Below are 20,569 nucleotides of genomic sequence, written 5' to 3'. Positions count from 1 at the left end.
GATGAGCTAGAGTTTGTTTCCTATTCATAAAAGGAGATCAATCACATGCATATACTGGTCCTATGAGCAAGAGTTGTTTCCAGGTAAGGAAAGTCACGATTGCGCTCCCATTGCCATATACAGTGCAAATAGAACTTGTGTCTGTTCCCAGCAAGTGCAGTGTATTGTACTGAAGAGAAGCTACTGTTCCTGTCAGTTTCGAAGCAGAGCTAAACTAGATATGGCCCGTATGTGTAGGAAGCACAGTTCTTTTATTCTGAGCAAGTTCACTCTTCTGGCCCTATCGGAAACACATAGAGTAGAAGAGTGCCCTTTTCTCAAAAGCAGAGTGTGTTTCTTGTAAGTCGAGCTAGTGTTTGTTTCCCATTCATAAACGGAGTTCAGTCATGTGCAGTTTCTGGTCCTATGAGTAAGAGTTGATATCTGGTAGGGAAAGTCACTATTGCTCTCTTATTGCCATACAAGATACAAATAGCACTTGCGTCTGTTCGCAGCAATAACAGTGTATTGGACTGAAGAGAAGCAACTATTCTTGTCAGTTTAATAAGCAAAGTTGACCTACATATGGTCCATGTGTGTAGAAATAACAGATGATTTTTTCTGAGCAAGCTCACTGTTCTGGCCCTAAAGGAAACACAGTAGAGTAGAAGATTGCTCCTTTCTCAAAAGCAGAGTGTGTTTCTTGTAAGGCGATCTAGTGTTTGTTTCCCATTAATAATCGGAGTTCAATCACATGCAGTTTCTGGTCCTACGAGCAAGAGTTGTTTTCTGGTAAGGAAAGTCACTATTGTTCTCCAATTTCCATACACAGTGCAAATAGAACTCATGTCTGTTCCCAGCAAGTACAGTGTATTGGACTGAAGAGAAGCTACTGTTCTTGTAAGTTTCTAAAAAGAGCTGAGCCAAGTATGGCCTATGTATTTAGGAAGCACAGTTCTTTTGTTCTGAGCAAGCTCACTCTTCTGGCTTTTTCGGACACACAGTGGAGCAGAAGAATGCTCTTTTCCTAAAAGCAGAGTGTTTTTTTCGTAAGTAGAGCTAGTGTTTGTTTCACATTCATAAAAGGAGTTGAATCACACACAGTTTCTCGTCCTACGAGCAAGAGTTGTTTTCTGTTAAAGAAAATCACTATTGTGCTCCCAATGACATTCATAGTGCAAATAGCACACATGTCTGTTCCCAGCAAATACTTTGTATTAGTCTGAAGAGAAGCTCCTTTTCTTGTCAGTTTCCTCAGCATTGTTGAACTAGGCATGACCCGTGTGTGTAGGAAGCCCAATTTTTGTTCTGAGCAAGCTCACTCTTCTGGCCCCATAGGAAACACAGTGGAGTAGAAGAGTGCTCCTTTCTCAAAAGCAGAGTGTGTTTCTTTTAATGCAAGTTAGTGTTTTTTTCCCGTTCATTAATGGAGTTGAATCACATGCTGTTTCTTGTCCTACGAGCAAGAGTTATTTTCTGGTAAGGAAAGTCACTATTGCGCGCCCATTGCCATACACAGTGCAAATAGCACTCGCGTCTCTTCCCAACAAGTACAGTGTATGAGACTGAAGAGAAGCTACTGTTCTTGTCAGTTTCCTAAGCAGAGTTGAAGTAGATATGGCCCGTGTGTGTAGGAAGCACAGTTCTTTTGTTCTGAGCAAGCTCACTCTTCTGGCTCTGTGTGAAACACAGCAGAGTAGAAGAGTACTCTTTTCTCCAAAGCAGAGTGGGTTTCTTGAAAGGTGAGCTAGTGTTTGTTTCCCATTGATAAACAGAGTTGAATCATTTGCAGTTTCTGGTCCTAGGAACTAGAGTTTTTTTTCTGGTAAGGAAAGTCACTATTGTGATCCCATTACCATACAGAGTATAAATATTACTCGCGTCTGTTCCCAGCAAATACAGTGTATTGCACTGAAGAGAAGCTACTGTTCTTGTCAGTTTCCTAATCAGAGTTGAACTAGATATGGCACGTGAGCGTAGGAAGCACAGTTCTTTTTTCTGAGGAAGCTCACTGTTCTTGCAGTATAGGAAACACAGTAGAGTAGAAGAGTGCTCTTTTCTCAAAAGCAGAGTGTTTTTCTCATAACTCGAGCTTGTGTTTGTTACTCATTCATAAAAGGAGTTGAATCACACACAGTTACCGGTCCTTACGAGCAAGTGTTGTTTTCTGGTATGGAAAGTCACTATTGTGCTCCCAATGTAATACACAGTGCAAATAGCACTCGCGTCTGTTCCCAGCAAGTACAGTCTATTGGACTGAAGAGAAGCTACTGGTCTTGCCAGTTTAATAAACAGAGTTGAACTAGATATGGCCCGTGTGTAGGAATCACAGTTCTTTTGTTCTGAGGAAGCTCACTGTTCTGGCCCTAGAATAAACACAGTAGAGTAGAAGAGTGCTGTTTTCTCAAAAGCAGAGTGTGTTTCTTGTAAGGCGAACTAGTGTTTGTTTCCCATTCATAAACGAAGTTCTATCACATGCAGATTCTGGTCTTACGAGCAAGAGTTGTTTTCTGGTAAGGAAAGTCACTATTGTGCTCCCATTGCCATACACAGTGCAGATAGAACTTGTGTCTGTTCCCAGCAATTACAGTGTATTGGACTGAAGAGAAGCTACTGTTCTTGTCAGTTTCCTAAGCAGAGTTGAACTAGATATGGCCCGTGTGTGTAGGAAGCACAGTTTTTTTTTTGAGACAAGGTTTCTCTGTGTAGCATTGCGCCTTTCCTGGAACTCACTTGGTAGTCCAGGCTGGCCTCGAACTCACAGAGATCCACCTGGCTGTGCCTCCCGAGTGCTGGGATTGAAGGCGTGCACCACTACCGCCCGGCCTGGAAGCACTGTTCTTATGTTCTGAGCAAACTCACTCACCTGGCCCTATAGGAAACACAGTAGAGTAGAACAGTGCTGTTTTCTCAATACGACAGTGTGTTTCATGTAAAGCAAGCTAGTGTTTGTTTTCCATTAATAAATGGAGTTCAATCATATTCAGTTTCTGATCCTACAAGTAAGTGTTGTTTTCTGGTAGGGAAAGTCACTATTGTGTTCCCATTGCCATACACAGTGCTAATAGCACTCGCGTCTGTTCCCAGCATGGACAGTGTATTGGACTGAAGAGAAGCTACTGTTCTTGTCAGTTTCCTAAGCAGAGTTGAACTAGATATGGCCATTGTGTAGGAAGCACAATTCTTTTGTTCTGAGCAAGCTCACTCTTCTGGCCCTATAGGAAACACAGTAGAGTGGAAGACTGCTGTTTTCTCAAAAGCAGAGTGTGTTTCTTGGAAGGCGAGCTAGTGTTTGTTTCCCATTCATAAACGGAGTTGAATCACATGCGGTTTCTAGTCCTTTGAGCAAGATTTGTTTTCTGGTAAGGAAAGCCACTATTGCACTCCCACTGCCATACACAGTGCAAAGAGCACTCGCGTCTGTTCCCAACAAGTACAGTGTATTGGACCAAAGAGAAGCTACTGTTCCTGTCAATTTCCTCAGCAGAGTTGAACAAGATATGGCTCATTTGTGCAGGAAGCACAGTTCTTTTTTCTGAGCAAGCTCACTGTTCTTTCCCTATAGGAAACACAGTAGTGTAGAAGACGTCTCTTTTCTCAAAAGCAGAGTGTCTTTCTTGTAAGGCGAGCTAGTGTTTGTTTCCTATTCATAAACTGAGTTGAATCACATGCAGTTTCTGGTCCTATAAGCAGGAGATTTTTTCTGTTAAGGAAAGTCACTATTGCACTCCTACTGCCAGACACAGTGCAAATAGCACTCACATCTGTTCCCCGCAAGTACAGTGTGTTGGACTGAAGAGAAGCTACTGTTCTTGTCAGTTTCTTAAGCAGATTTGAACTAGATATGGCTCTTGTGTGTTGGAAGCCCAGGTCTTTTTTTCTGAGAAAGCTCACTCTTCTGGCCCTATAGGAAACACAGTAGAGTAGAAGAGTGCTCTTTTCTCAAAAGCAGAGTGTGGTTCTTTTAAGGAGAGCTTGTGTTTGTTTCCCAAGCATAAACAGAGTTGAATCACATGCAGTTTCTGGTCCTATGATCAAGAGTTTTTTTCTGGTAAGGAAAGTCACTATTGTGCTCCCATTGCCATACAGAGTATAAATATCACTCGCATCTGTTCCCAGCAAGTTCAATGTATTGGACTGAAGAGAAGCTCCTGTTCTTGTGAGTTTCCTAATCAGAGTTGAACTAGATATGGCACGTGAGTGTAGGAAGCACAGTTCTTTTGTTCAGAGGAAGCACACTGTTCTTCCAGTATAGGAAAAAGTGTAGAGTAGTAGAGTGCTCTTTTCCGAAAAGCAGAATGTGTTTCTCATAAGTCAAGCTAGTGTTTTTTCCCATTTATAAAAGGAGTTGAATCACACACAGTTTCCGGTCCTTACGAGCAAGAGTTGTTTTCTGGTAAGGAAAGTCACTATTGTGCTCCCAATGACATACACAGTGCAAATAGCACTCGTGTCTGTTCCCAGCAAGTACAGTCTATTGGACTGAAGAGAAGCTCCTGTTCTTGTCAGTTTCCTCACCAGAGTCGCACTAGATATGGAGTATGTGTATAGGAAGCCCAATTTTTGATCTGAGCAAGCTCATTCTTCTGGCCCTATAGGAAACACAGTTGAGTAGAAGAGTGCTCTTTACTCAAAATAGAATGTGTTTCTTGTAAGACGAGCTAGAGTTTGTTTCTCATTCATAAACGGAGATGAATCAGATGCACTTTCTGGTCCTATGAGCAAGAGTTGTTTTCTGGTAAGGAAAGTCACTATTGTGCCCCCATTGCGATACACAGTGGAAATAGCACTCTGGTCTGCTCCCAGCACGTACAGTGTATTGGACTGAAGAGAAGGTGCTGTTCTTGTGAGTTTAATAAGCAGAGTTGAACTAGATATGGCCCGTGATGTAGGAAGCACAGTTCTTATGTTCTGAGCAAACTCACTCGCCTGACCCTACAGGAAACACAGTAGAGTAGAAGAGAGCTCTTTTCTCAAAAACAGAGTGTGTTTCTTGTAAGATGAGCTAGAGTTTGTTTCCCATGCTTAAACGGAGATGAATCACATGTAGTTTCTGGTTCTACAAGCAAGAGTTGTTTTCTGGTAAGGATAGTCACTATTGTGCTCCCATTGCCAAACACAGAGCAAATAGCACTTTGGTGTGTTCCCAGCACGTACAGTGTATTGGACTGAAGAGAAGCTACTGTTCTTGTCAGTTTCCTAAGCAGAGTTGAACTGATATGGCCCATGTGTGTAGGAAGCACAGTTCTTTTGTTCTGAGCAAGCTCACTCTTCTGGCCTTATAGGAATCACAGTAGAGTAGAAGAGTGCTCTTTTCTCAAAATAGAATGTGTTTTTTGTAAGACGAGCTAGAGTTTGTTTCTCATTCATAAACGGAGATGAATCAGATGCACTTTCTGGTCCTATGAGCAAGAGTTGTTTTCTGGTAAGGAAAGTCACTATTGCACTCGCATTGCCATACACAGTGCTAATAGTACTTGTGTCTGTTCCCAGCAATTACAGTGTATTGGACTGAAGAGAAGCTTCTGTTCTTTTCAGTTTCCTCAGCAGAGTTGAACAAGATATGGCTCGTGTGTGTACTAAGCACAGTTCTTTTTTCTGAGCAAGTTGACTCTTCTGGCCGTATAGGAAACACAATAGAGTAGAAGAGTGCTCTTTTCTCAAAAGCAGAGTGTGTTTCTTGTAAGACGAGCTAGAGTTTGTTTCCTATTCATAAACGGAATTGAATCACATGCAGTTTCTGGTCCTATGAGCAAGAGTTGTTTTCTGGTAAGGAATGTCACTATTGCCCTCCCATTGCCAAACACTGTGCAAATAGCACTCGGGTGTGTTCCCAGCAATACAGTGTATTGGCATGAAGAGACGCTACTGTTCTTGTAAGTTTCCTAAGCAGAGTTGAATTTGATATTTCCCGTGTTTGTAGGAAGCACAGTTCTTTTTTTGTTAGCAATCTCACTCTTCTGGTCCTTTCAGAAAGACAGTAGAGTAGAAGACAGCTCTTCTCTCAAAAGTAGAGTGTGTTTCATGTAAGGCGAATTAGTGTTTATTTCCCATTCTTAAATGGAGTTGAATCACGTGCAATTTCTGGTCCTATGAGGAAGAGTTGTTTTCTGGTAAGGAAAGTTACTATTACGGTCCCATTGCAACACACAGTGCAAATATCATTCATGTCTGTTCCCAGCAAGTACAGTATATTAGACTGAAGAGAAGCTACTGTTCTCATCAGTTTCCTCAGCAGAGTTGAACAAGATATGGCCCGTGTAGGAAGCACAATTCTTTTTTCTGAGCAAACAAATTGTTCTGGCCCTATAAGAAACACAGTACTGTAGAAGAGTGCTCTTTTCTCAAAAGTAGAGTGTGTTTCTTGTAAGGCGAGCTAGTATTTGTTTCCTATTCATAAACAAGTTGAATCACATGCAGTTTCTGGTCCTATGAGCAAGAGTTGTTTTCTGGTAAGGAAAGTCACTATTGCATTCCCACTGCCAGACACAGTGCAAATAGCACTTGCGTCGGTTCCCAGCAAGTACAGTGAATTGGACTGAAGAGAAGCTACCGTTCGTCAGTTTCCTCATCAGAGTTGAACAAGATATGGCCCTTGTGTGTAGGAAGCACAGTTCTTTTGTTCTTAGCAAGCTCACTTTTCTGTCCCTACTGGAAACACAGTAGTATAGAAGATATCCCTTTATTAAAAGCAGAGAGTGTTTCTTGTAAGGCGAGATAGTGTTTGTTTCTCATTCATAAACGGAGTTGAATCAAACACAGTTTTTGGTCTTACGAGCAAGAGTTGTTTTCTGGTAAGGAAAGTCATTATTGTGCTCCCATTGCCATACTAAGTGCAAACAGCAGTCACGTCTGTTCCCAGCAAGTACAGTGTATTGGACTGAAGAGAAGATACTGTTCTTGTCAGTTTCCTCAGTAGAGTTGAACTAGATATGGCCTGTGTTTTTAGGAAGCCTAATTTTTGAGCTGAGCATGCTCACTCTTCTGGTCCTATAGGAAACATAGTAGAGTAGAAGAGTGTTCTTTTCTCAAAAGCAGAGTGTGTTTCTTGTAAAGCGAGCTAGTGTTTGTTTCCCAGTCATAAATGGAGTTGAATCACATGCAGTATCTGGTCCTACAAGCAAGAGTTGTTTTCTGGTAAGGAAAGTCACTATTGCACTCCCACTGCCAGACAGAGTGCAAATAGCACTTGTGTCTGTTCCCAGCAAGGACAGAGAATTGGGACTGAAGAGAAGCAACAGTTCTTGTCAGTTTCCTCATCAGAGTTGAACAACAAATGGCCCTTGTGTCTAGGAAGCACAGTTCTTTTGTTCTGAGCAAGCTCACTGTTCTGGCAGTACAAAAAACACAGTAGTGTAGAAGATATCCCTTTACTCAAAAGCAGAGTGTGTTTCTTGTAAGGCCAGCTAGTGTTTGTTTCCCATTCATAAACAGAGGTGAATCACATGCAGTTTCTTTTCCTATGGGCAAGAGTTGTTTTCTGGTAAGTAAAGTCACTATTGAGCAACCATTGACATACACAGTGGAAAAAGCACTCACTTCTCTTCCCAGCAAGTATAGTGTATTGGACTGAAGAGACACTAGTGTTCTTGTCAGTTTCCTAAGCAGAGTTGAACTAGATATGGCCCGTGTGTGTAGGAAGCACAGTTCTTTTGTTCTGAGAAAGCTCACTGTTATGGCCCTATAGGAAACACAGTAGAGTAGAAGAGTGCTCTTTCCTCAAAAGCAGAGTTTGTTTCTTGTAAAGCGAGCTAGTGTTGCTTTCCCATTCATAAACAGAGTTGAATCACATGCAGTTGGTCCTACTAGCAAAAGTTGTTTTCTGGTAAGGAAAGTCACTATTGCACTCCCATTGCCATACACAGTGCTAATAGTACTCGTGTCCGTTCCCAGCAATTACAGTGTATTGTACTGAAGAGAAGCTATTTTTCTTGTCAGTTTCCTAAGCCGAGTTGAACTAGATATGTCCCATGTGTGTAGGAAGCACAGTTCTTTTGTTCTGATTAAGATTACTCTTCTTGCCCAGTAGGAAACAGAGTAGAGTAGATGAGTGCTCTTTTCTCAAAAGTAGAGTGAGTTTCTTGTAAGGCGAGCTAACGTTTGTTTCCCATTCATATATGGAGTTGAATCACATGCAGTTTCTGGTCCTTAGAACAAGAGTTGTTTTCTCGTAAGGAAAGTCACTATTGTGCTCCCATTGCCATATACAGTTCAAATAGCATTCTCGTTTGTTCCTAGCAAGTACAGTGTATTGGACTGAAGAGAAGCTTCTGTTCTTTTCAGTTTCCTCAGCAGAGTTGAACTAGATATGGCCCGTGTGTAGGAAGCTCAGTTCTTTTGTTGTCATCAAGCTCACTCTACTGCCCCTAAAGGAAACACAGTAGAGTGGAAGAGTGCACTTTTCTCAAAAAAAGTGTGTGTTTCTTGTAAGGAGAGCTAGGGTTTGTTTCCCATTAATAAATGGAGTTGAATCACATGCAGTTTCCTGTCCTAGGAGCAAGAATTGTTTTCTGTTAAGGAAAGTCACTATTGCCCTCCCATTGCTACACATAGTGCAAATAGCACTCGCGTCTGTTCCCAGCAAGTACAGTGTATTGGATTGAAGAGAAGCTACCGTTCTTGTCAGTATCCTAAGCAGATTTGAACAAGATATGGCCCTTGTGTGTACGAAGCCAATTTTTTTGTTCTGGCCAAGCTCACTGTTCTGGCCCTATAGGAAACACAGCAGTGTTGAACATTTCCCTTTTCTCAAAAGCAGAGTGTGTTTCTTGTAAGGAGAGCGAGTGTTTGTTTCCCATTCATAAATGGAGTTGAATCACATGCAGTTTCTGGTCCTATGAGCAAGAGTTGTTTTCTGGTAAGGTAAGTCACTATTTTGCTCCCATTGCCATTCACAGTGCAATTAGCACTCGTGTCTGTTCCAGCAAGTACAGTGTATTGGACTGAAGAGAAGATACTGTTCTTGTCAGTTTCTTATGTAGAGTTGAATAGATATGGCTTGTGTGTGTAGGAACCACAGTTCTTTTGTTCTGAGCATGCTCACTGTTTTGGCCCTATAGGAAACACAGTAGAATAGATGACTGCTGTTTTTTACAAAACAGATTGAGTTTCTTGTAAGAAGAGCTAGTGTTTGTTTCCCATTCATAAACGGAGTTCAATCACATGCAGTTTCTGGTCCTAGTTGCAAGATTTGTTTTCTTTTAAGGAAATTCACTATCATGATCCCATTGACATACACAGTGTAAATAGTACTCACGTCCCTGTTTAGCAAGTACAGTGTATTAGACTGAAGAGAAGCTAGTGTTCTTGTCAGTTTCCTAAGCAGAGTTGAACTAGATATGGCCCGTCTGTGTAGGAAGCACAGTTCTTTTGTTATGAGCAAGCTCACTGTTCTGGCCCAGTAGGAAACACAGTAGAGTAGAAGAGGCCTCTTTATTTCAAAAGCAAAGTGTGTTTTTTGTAAGGCGAGATAGTGTTTGTTTCCCATTCATAGAAGGTGTTGAACCACACACAATTTCTTGTCCTATGAGCAAGAGTTGTTTTCTTGTAAGGAAAGTAACTATAGCGCTCCACTTGCCATACAGTGCAAACAGCACTCGAGTCTGTTCCCAGCAAGTAGTGTATTGGACTGAGAGCAGCTCCTGTTCTTTTCAGTTTCCTAAGCAGATTTGAACTAGATATGGCCCTTGTGTAAGAAGCCCAATTTTTGATCTGAACAAGATCACTCTTCTGGCCCTCTATGAAACACAGTAGAGTAGAAGTGTGCTCTTTTCTCAAAAGCAGAGTGTGTTTCTTGTAAGGAGAGCTAGTGCTTGTTTCCCAAGCATAAACAGAGTTGAATCACATGCATTATCTGGTCCTATGAGCAAGAGTTGTTTTATGGTAAGGAAAGTACTATTGCAGTCCCATTGCCTTACACAGTGCAAATAGCAGTCGAGTCTGTTCCCAGCAAGGACAGTGTATTGGACTGAAAAGAGGCTACTGGTCTTGTCAGTTTAATAAGCATAGTTGAACTAATATGGCCCATGTGTAGGTAGCAGAGTTCTTTTCTTCTGAGCAAGCTCATTGCTCTGGCCCTTTAGGAAACACAGTAGAGTAGAAGAGTTCTCTTTTCTCAAAAGCATAGTGTGTTTCTTGTAATAAGAGCTAGTGTTTGGTTACCATTCTTAAACGCAGTTCAATAACATGCAGTTTATGTTCCTAGGAGCAATGTTTGTTTTCTGGTAAGGAAAGTCACTATTGTTCTCCCATTGCCCTACTAAGTGCAAATAGCACTCGCGTCTGTTCCCAGCAAGTACAGTATATTGAACTGAAGAGAAGCTACTGTTCTTCTCTGCTTCATAAGCAGAGTTGAACTAGATATGGCTCCAGTGAGTAGGAAGCACAGTTCTTTTCTTCTGAGCAAGCTAACTGTTCTGGCCCTATAGGAAACATAGTAGAGTAGAAGAGTGCTCTTTAGTCAAAAGCAGAGTGTATTCCTAGTAAGGCAAGCTAGTGTTTGTTTCCCATTCATAAACGGAGTTGAATAACACACAGTTTCTGTTCCTACGAGCAAGAGTTGATTTCTGGTATAGAAAGTCACTATTGTGCTCCCAATGACATACACAGTGCACATAGCACTCACGTCTGTTCCAGCAAGTATAGTGTATTGGACTGAAGAGAAGCTACTGTTCTTGTCAGTTTTTTAAGCAGAGTTGATCTAGATATGGCCTGTGTGTGTAGGAAGCACAGTGCTTTGGTTCTTAGAAAGCTCTCTCTTCTGGCCTTAAAGGAAACACTGTAGTTTAGAAGAGTGCATTTTTCTCCAAAGGGGAGTGTGTTTCATGTAAGGCGAACTAGTGTTTGTTTCCTATCCATAATCGGAATTGAATCATATGCAGTTTCTTGTCCTACTATCAAGAGTTGTTTTCTTGAAAAGAAAGTCACTATTGTGCTCCCATTGCCATACACAGTGCAAATAGCACTCACATATGTTCCCATCAAGTACAGTGTATTGGACTCAAGAGAAACTACTCTTCTAGGCAGTTTTCTCAGCACAGTTGAACAAGATATGGCCCACGTGTAAGAAGCACAGGTCTTTTGTTCTTTACATGCTCACTCTTCAGGCCCTATAGAAAACACAGTAGAGTAGAAGAGTGCTCTTTTTTCAAAAGCAGAGTGTGTTTCTTGTAAGGCGAGCTAGTGTTTGTTTCGCATTCATAAATGGAGTTCAATCTCATGCAGTTACCGATCCTAAGAGCAAGAGTTGTTTTCTGGTAAGGAAAGTATCTATAGTGCTCCCTTAGCCATACACAGTGCAAATAGCACTCGCGTCAGTTCCCAGCAAATACAGTGTATTGGACTGAAGAGAAGCTACTGTTCTTGTCAGTTTCCTAAGCAGAGTTGAACTACATACAGCCTGTGTGTGTAGGAAGCACAGTTCTTTTGTTCTGATCAAGCTCACTGTTCTGGTCCTATAGGAAACACAGTAGAGTAGAAGAGTGCTCTTTTCTAAAAAGAAGAGTGTGTTTCTTGTAAGATGAGCTAGTGTTTGTTTCCCATTCATAAACTGAGTTGAATCAGATGCAGTTTCTGGTCCTATGAGCAAGAGTTCTTTTCTGCTAAGGAAAGTCACTATTGTGCTCCCATTGCCATACACAGTGCAAAAAGCCCTCGTGTCTCTTCCCAGTAAGTAGAGTGTATTGGACTGAAGAGAAGCTACTGTTCTTGTCAGTTTCCTAAGCAGAGTTGAACTACATATGGCCTGTGTGAGTGGAATCACAGTTCTTTTTTTCTGAACAAGCTAACTGTACTGGCCCTATGGAAACACAATAAAGTAGAAATGTGCTCTTTTCTCAAAAGCAGAGTGTGTTTCTTGGAAGGCGAGCTAGCATTTGTTTCCCATTCTTAAACAGACTTGAATCACATGCAGTTTCAGGTCCTACGAGCAAAAGTTGTTTTCTGTATGGAAAGTCACTATTGTGCTCCCATTGCCATAAACAGTACAAAGAGCACTCGCAACTGTTCCGAGCAAGTACAGTATACTGGACTGAAGACAAACTACTGTTCTAGTCAGTTTCCTCAGCAGAGTTGTAAAAGATATGGCCCGTGTGTGTAGGAAGCACAGTACTTTTGTTCTGAACAAGGTCACAATTTTGGCCCTATAGGAAACACAGTAGAGTAGAAGAGTGCTCTTTTTTTAAAAGCAGAGTGTGTTTCATGTAAGGCGAGCTAGTATTTGTTTTTCATTCATAAACAGTGTTGAATCAAGTGCAGGTTCTGGTTCTGAGAGCAAGTGCTATTTTCTGGTAAGGAAAGTAATTATTGTGCTCCCATTGCCATTTACAGTGCAAATATCACTCACAAGTGTTTCCATCAAGTACAGTGTATTGGACTGAGAGAAGATACTGTTCTTGTCAGTTTCATAAGCAGAGTTGAACTAGATATGGCCCCTGTGTGTAGGAAGCACAGTTCTTTTGTTCTGAGCAAGCTCACTCTTCTGGCCCTATAGGAAACACAGTAGAGTAGATGAGTGCTCTTTTCTCAAAAGCAGAATGTTTTTCTTGTAAGGCGAGCTAGTGTTTGTTTCCCATTAAAAAACGGAGTTCAATCACATGCAATTTCTGGTCCTACGAGCAAGAGTTGTTTTCTGGTAAGGAAAGTCACTATTGTGCTCCCATTGACATTCACAGTGCAAATAGCCCTCGCGTCTGTTCCCAGCAATTACAGTGTTTGGACTGAAGAGAAGCGACTGTTCTTGTCAGTTTCCTAAGCAGATTTTAACTAGATATTGCCCGTGTGTAAGAAGCCCAATTTTTGATCTGAGCAAGCTCACTCTTCTGGCCCTATATGAAACACAGTAGACTAGAATTGTGCTCTTCTCTCAAAAGCAGAGTGTGTTTCTTGTAAGGAGAGCTAGTGCTTGTTTCCCAAGCATAAACAGAGTTGAATGACATGCATTATCTGGTCCTACAAGCAAGAGTTGTTTTCTAGTAAGGAAAGTCACTGTTGTGCTCCCATTGCCATACACAGTGCAAATAGCACTTGCGTATGTTCCCAGCAAGTACAGTGTAGTGTGTTGGACTGAAGAGAAGCTACTGTTCTTGTCAGTTTCCTAAGCAGAGTTGAACTAGATAAGGCCCTTGTGTGTAGGAGGCACAGTTCTTTTGTTCTGAGCAAGCTCACTGTTCTGGCCCTATAGGAAACACAGTAGAGTAGAAGAGTGCTCTTTTCTCAAAAGCAGAGAGTGTTTCTTGTAAGGCGAGCTAGTGTTTGTTTCCCAGTCAGAAATGGAGTTGAATCTCATGCAGTTTCTAGTCCTATGAGCAAGAGTTGTTTTCTGATAATAAGAGTCACTATTGCGCTCCATTTGCCATACACAGTGCAAAAAGCACTTGCGTCTGTTCCCAGCAAGTACAGTGTAGTGTATTGGACTGAAGAGAAGCTACTGTTCTTGTCAGTTTCCTAAGCAGAGTTGAACTAGATAAGGCCCGTGTGTGTAGGAGACACAGTTCTTTTGTTCTGAGCAAGCTCACTGTTCTGGCCCTATATGAAACACAGTAGAGTAGAAGAGTGGTCTTTTCTCAAAAGCAGAGTGTGTTTCTTGTAAGACGAGTTAGTATTTGTTTCCCAGTCAGTATAGGAGTTGAATCCCATGCAGTTTCTGGTCTAACGAATAATGGATCTTTTCTGGTAAGAAGAGTCACTATTGTGCTCCCATTGCCATACACAGTGCAAATAGCACTCGCGTCTGTTCCCAGCAAGTGCAGTGTATTGGACTGAAGAGAAGCTACTGTTCTTGTCAGTTTCCTAAGCAAGGTTGAACTAGATATGAAGCGTGTGTGTAGGAAGCACAGTTCTTTTGTTCTGTGCAAGCTCACTGTTCTGGCCCTTTAGGAAACACAGTAGAGTAGAAGAGTGCTCTTTTCTTAAAAGCAGAGTGTGTTTCTTGTAAGGCGAGCTAGTGTTTGTTTCCCAGTCAGATACGGAGTTGAATCACATGCAGTTTCTGGCCCTACGAGTAAGAGTTTTTTTCTGTTAAGAAGAGTCACTATTGTGCTCCCTTTGCCATACACAGGGTAAATAGACCTTGCGTCTTTTCCAGAAAGTACAGTGTATTGGACTGAAGAGAATCTACTGTTCCTGTCACCTTCCCAAGCAGAGTTGAACTAGATATGGCCCGTGTGTGTAGGAAGCACAGTTCATTTATTCTGAGCAAGCTCACTGTTCTGGGCAAATAGGAAACACAGTAGATTAGGAGAGTGCTCTTTTCTCAAAAGCAGAGTGTGTTTCCTGTGAGACTAGTTAGTGTTTGTTTCCAGTCAGAAAGGGAGATGAATCACATGCAGTCTCTGCTCCTACAAGCAAGAGTTGTTTTCTGGTAAGAAGAGTCACAATTGCGCTCCCATTGCCATACACAGTGCAAATAGCACTAGTGTCTTTTCCCAGCAAGTGCAGTGTATTGGACTGAAGAGAAGCTACTGTTCCTGTGAGTTATGTAAGCAGAATTGAAGTAGATATGGCCCGTGTGTGTAGGCAGCACAGTTCTTTTGTCTGAGCATGCTCACTGTTCTGGCCCTATAGGAAACACAGTAGAGTGGAAGAGTGCTCTATTCTCTAAAGCAGAGTGTGTTTCTTGTAAGGCGAGCTAGCGTTTGTTTCCCAGTCAGAAATGGAGTAGAATCACATGCATTTTCTGGTCCTACAAGTAAGAGTTGTTTTACAGTAAGAAGAGTCACTATTGAGCTCCATTTGCAATACACAGTGCAAATAGCACTTCCATCCGTTCCCAGCAACTACATTGTATTGGACTGAGAGAAGCTACTGTTCTTGTCAGTTTCCCAAGCAGAGTTGAACTAGATATGGCCCGTGTTTCTAGGAAGCACAGTTCCTTTGTTCTGAGCAAGCTCACTGTCTGGCCTTATAGGAAACACAGTAGAGTAGAAGAGTGGTCTTTTCTCAAAAGCAGAGTGTGTTTCTTGTAAGGCGAGCTAATGTTTGTTTCTCAGTCATAAATAGAGTTCAATCACTTGAAGTTTCTGGTCCTACGAGCAAAAGTTGTTTTCTGGTAAGAAGAGTCACTATTGCACTCCCATTGCCATACACAGTGCAAATAGCACTAGTGTCTTTTCCCAGCAAGTGCAGTGTATTGGACTGAAGAGAAGCTACTGTTCCTGTTAGTAATGTAAGCAGAATTGAAGTAGATATGGCCCGTGTGTGTAGGCAGCACAGTTCTTTTGTTCTGAGCATGCTCACTGTTCTGGCCCTATAGGAAACACAGTAGAGTGGAAGAGTGCTCTATTCTCTAAAGTAGAGTGTGTTTCTTGTAAGGCGAGCTAGTGTTTGTTTCTCAGTCATAAATGGAGTTGAATCACTTGAAGTTTCTGGTCCTATGAGCAAAAGTTTTTTTCTGGTAAGAAGAGTCACTATTGTGCTCCCATTGCCATACACAGTACAAATAGCACTCGCGTTTGTTCCCAGCAAGTACAGTGTATTGGACTGAAGAGAAGCTACTGTTCTTGTCAGTTTCCTAAGCAGAGTTGAACTAGATATGAAGCGTGTGTGTAGGAAGCACAGTTCTTTTGTACTGAGCAAGCTCACTGTTCTGGCCCTATAGGAAACACAGTAGAGTAGAAGAGTGCTCTTTACTCAAAATCACAGTTTGTTTCTTGTAAGGCAAGCTAGTGTTTGTTTCCCATTCAAAAATGGAGTAGAATCACAAGCAATTTCTGTTCCTCGAGCAAGAGTTGTTTTCTGGTAAGAAGACTCACTATTGCGCTCCATTTGAAATACACAGTGCAAATCGCACTTTCATCTGTTCCCAGCAAGTACATTGTATTGGACCAAGAGAAGATACTGTTCTTGTCAGTTTCCAAAGCAGAGTTGAACTAGATATGGCCAGTGTGTGTAGGAAGCAAAGTTCTTTTGTTCTGAGCAAGCTCACTGTTCTGGCCGTATAGGAAAAACAGTAGAGTAGAAGAGTGCTCTTTTCTCAAAAGCAGAGTGTGTTTCTTGTAAGGTGAGCCAGTGTTTGTTTCCCAGTCAGAAATGGAGTTGAGTCACATGCAGCTTCTGGTGCTACGAGCAAGAGTTGTTTTCTGGTAAGAAGAGTCACTATTGCGCTCCCATTGCCATACACTTTGCAAATAGCACTAGTGTCTGTTCCCAGCAAGTACACTGTATTGGACTGAAGAGAAGATACTGTTCTTGTCAGTTTCCTAAGCAGAGTTGAAGTATATATGGCCCGTGTGTGTAGGAAGCACTGTTCATTTGTTCTGAGCAAGCTCACTGTTCCAGCCCTATAGGAAACACAGCAGAGTAGAAGAGTGCTCTTTTCTCAAAAGCAGAGTGTGTTTCTTGTAAGGGGAGCTAGTGTTTGTTTCCTAGTCAGAAATGGATTTGAATCATATGCACTTTTTGGACCTGTGAGCAAGAGTTGTTTTCTGGTAAAAAGAGTCACTATTGTGCTCCATTTGCCATTCACAGTGCAAATTGCACTCACGTCTGTTCCAAGAAAGTACAGTGTATTGGACTAATGAGAAGCTACTGTTCTTGTCAGTTTCCTAAGGAGAGTTGAACTAGATATGGCCCTTTGTAGGAAGCATAGTTCTTTTGTTCTGAGCAAGCTCACTGTTCTGGCCCTATAGGAAACACAGTAGAGTAGAAGAGTGCTCTTTTCTCAAAAGCAGAGTGTGTTTCTTGTAAGGTGAGCTAGCGTTTGTTTCCCAGTCAGAAAGGGAGATGAATCCCATGCAGTTTCTGGTCTAATGAGCAATGGTTGTTTTCTGGTAAGAAGAGTCACTATTGTGCTCCCTTTGCCATACACAGGGCTAAAAGCCTTGCGTCTGTTCCCACCAAAGTACAGTGTATTGGACTGAAGAGAATCTACTGTTCCTGTCACCTTCCCAAGCAGAGTTGAACTAGATATGGCCCATGTGTGTAGGAAGCACAGTTTATTTATTCTGAGCAAGCTCACTGTTCTGGGCAAATAGGAAACACAGTAGATTAGGAGAGTGCTCTTTTCTCAAAAGCAGAGTGTGTTTCCTGTGAGACTAGTTAGTGTTTGTTTCCCAGTCAGAAAGGGAGATGAATCACATGCAGTCTCTGCTCCTATGAGCAAGAGTTGTTTTCTGGTAAGAAGAGTCACTATTGCACTCCCATTGCCATACACAGTGCAAATAGCACTAGTGTCTTTTCCCAGCAAGTGCAGTGTATTGGACTGAAGAGAAGCTACTGTTCCTGTGAGTTATGTAAGCAGAATGGAAGTAGATATGGCCCGTGTGTGTAGGCAGCACAGTTCTTTTGTTCTGAGCATGCTCACTGTTCTGGCCATATAGGAAACACAGTAGAGTGGAAGAGTGCTCTATTCTCAAAAGCAGAGTGTGTTTCTTGTAAGGAGAGCTAGTGTTTGTTTCTCAGTCATAAATGGAGTTGAATCACTTGAAGTTTCTGGTCCTACGAGCAAAAGTTTTTTTCTGGAAAGAAGAGTCACTATTGCACTCCCATTGCCATACACAGTACAAATAGCACTCGCGTTGGTTCCCAGCAATTACAGTGTATTGGACTGAAGAGAAGCTACTGTTCTTGTCAGTTTCGTAAGCAGAATTGAAGTAGATATGGCCCGCGTGTGTAGGCAGCACAGTTCTTCTGTTCTGACCAAGCTCACTGTTCTGGCCCTATAGGAAACACAGTAGAGTAGAAGAGTGCTCTATTCTCAAAAGCAGAGTGTGTTTCTTGTAAGGCGAGCTAACGTTTGTTTCTCAGTCATAAATAGAGTTCAATCACTTGAAGTTTCTGGTCCTACGAGCAAAAGTTGTTTTCTGGTAAGAAGAGTCACTATTGTGCTCCCATTGCCATACACAGTGCAAATAGCACTCGCGTTTGGTCCCAGCAAGTACAGTGTACTGGACTGAAGAGAAGCTACTGTTCTTGTCAGTTTCCTAAGCAGAGTTGAACTAGATATGGCCCGTGTGTGTGGGAAGCACATTTCTTTTGTTCTGAGCAAGCTCACTGTTCTGGCCCTATAGGAAACACAGTAGAGTAGAAGAGTGCTCTTTTCTCAAAAGCAGAGTGTGTTTCTTGTAAGGCAAGCTAGTGTTTGTTTCCCATTCACAAATGGAGTAGAATCACATGCAGTTTCTGGTCCTACGAGCAAGAGTTTTTTTCTGGTAAGAAGACTCAGTATTGTGCTCCATTTGAAATACACAGTGCAAATCGCACTTTCATCTGTTCCCAGCAAGTACATTGTATTGGACTGAAGAGAAGCTACTGTTCTTGTCTGTTTCCTAAGCAGAATTGAACTAGATATGGCACGTGTGTGTAGGAAGCACAGTTCTTTTGTTCTGAGAAAGATCACTGTTCTGGCCCTATAGGAAACACAGTAGAGTAGAAGGGTGCTCTTTTCTCAAAAGCAGAGTGTGTTTCTTGTAAGGCGAGCTAGCGTTTGTTTCCCAGTCAGAAATGGAGTAGAATCACATGCATTTTCTGGTCCTACAAGTAAGATTTGTTTTACAGTAAGAAGAGTCACTATTGAGCTCCATTTGCAATACACAGTGCAAATAGCACTTCCATCTGTTCCCAGCAACTACATTGTATTGGACTGAGAGAAGCTACTGTTCTTGTCAGTTTCCCAAGCAGAGTTGAACTAGATATGGCCCGTGTTTCTAGGAAGCACAGTTCCTTTGTTCTGAGCAAGCTCACAGTCTGGCCCTATAGGAAACACAGTAGAGTAGAAGAGTGCTCTTTTCTCAAAAACAGAGTGTGTTTCTTGTAAGGCGAGCTAGTGTTTGTTTCCCAGTCAGAAATGGAGTTGAATCACATGCAGTTTCTGGTCCTAAGAGCAAGAGTTGTTTTCTGGTAAGAAGAGTCACTGTTGCGCTCCATTTGCCATACACAGTGCAAATAGCACTAGTGTCTGTTCCCAGCAAGTACAGTGTAGTGTATTGGACTGAAGAGAAGCTACTGTTCTTGTCAGTTTCCTAAGCAGAGTTTAACTAGATAAGGCCCTTGTGTGAAGGAGGCACAGTTCTTTTGTTCTGAGCGAGCTCACTGTTCTGGCCCTATAGGAAACACAGTAGAGTAGAAGAGTGCTCTTTTCTCAAAAGCAGAGAGTGTTTCTTGTAAGGCGAGCTAGTGTTTGTTTCCCAGTCAGAAATGGAGTTGAATCTCATGCAGTTTCTAGTCCTATGAGCAAGAGTTGTTTTCTGGTAATAAGAGTCACTATTGCGCTCCATTTGCCATACACAGTGCAAAAAGCACTCACGACTGTTCCCAGTAAGTACAGTGTAGTGTATTGGACTGAAGAGAAGCTACTGTTCTTGCCAATTTCCTGAGCAGAGTTGAAGTATATATGGCCCGTGTGTGTAGGAAGCACAGTTCATTTGTTCTGAGCAAGCTCACTGTTCTGGCCCTATAGGAAACACAGTAGAGTAGATGATTGTTCTTTTCTCAAAAGCAGAGTGTGTTTCTTGTAAGACAAGTTAGTGTTTGTTTCCCAGTCAGAAAGGGAGTTGAATCCCATGCAGTTTCTTGCCCTACAAGCAAGAGTTGTGTTCTGGTAAGAAGAATCACTATTGCGCTCCCATTGCCATACACAGTGCAAATAGCACTAGTGTCTTTTCCCAGCAAGTGCAGTGTATTGGACTGAAGAGAAGCTATTGTTCTTGTCAGTTTCCAAAGCAGAGTTGAAGTATATATGGCCCGGGTGTGTAGGAAGCACAGTTCTTTTGTTCTGAGAAAGATCACTTTTCTGGCCCTATAGGAAACACAGTAGAGTAGAAGGGTGCTCTTTTCTCAAAAGCAGAGTGTGTTTCTTGTAAGGCGAGCTAGCGTTTGTTTCCCAGTCAGAAATGGAGTAGAATCACATGCATTTTCTGGTCCTACAAGAAAGAGTTGTTTTACAGTAAGAAGAGTCACTATTGAGCTCAATTTGCAATACACAGTGCAAATAGCACTTCCATCTGTTCCCAGCAAGTACATTGTATTGGCCCGAGAGAAGCTACTGTTTTGTCAGTTTCCCAAGCAGAGTTGAACTAGATAAGGCCCATGTGTGTAGGAGGCACAGTTCTTTTGTTCTGAGCAAGCTCACTGTTCTGGCCCTATAGGAAACACAGTAGAGTAGAAGAGTGGTCTTTTCTCAAAAGCAGAGTGTGTTTCTTGTAAGGCGAGCTAATGTTTGTTTCTCAGTCATAAATAGAGTTCAATCACTTGAAGTTTCTGGTCCTACGAGCAAAAGTTGTTTTCTGGTAAGAAGAGTCACTATTGTGCTCCCATTGCCATACACAGTGCAAATAGCACTCGCGTTTGGTCCCAGCAAGTACAGTGTACTGGACTGAAGAGAAGCTACTGTTCTTGTCAGTTTCCTAAGCAGAGTTGAACTAGATATGGCTCGTGTGTGTAGGAAGCACAGTTCTTTTGTTCTGAGCAAGCTCACTGTTCTGGCCCTATAGGAAACACAGTAGAGTAGAAGAGTGCTCTTTTCTCAAAAGCAGAGTGTGTTTCTTGTAAGGCGAGCTAGTGTTTGTTTCCCATTCACAAATGGAGTAGAATCACATGCAGTTTCTGGTCCTACGAGCAAGAGTTTTTTTCTGGTAAGAAGACTCAGTATTGTGCT

Source organism: Peromyscus eremicus, chromosome 8b, assembly GCF_949786415.1.
Source record: "Peromyscus eremicus chromosome 8b, PerEre_H2_v1, whole genome shotgun sequence".
Lineage (NCBI taxonomy): Eukaryota > Metazoa > Chordata > Mammalia > Rodentia > Cricetidae > Peromyscus > Peromyscus eremicus.
The sequence above is the reverse complement of the archived record's forward strand: the minus strand, read 5'-3'. Positions refer to the sequence as shown.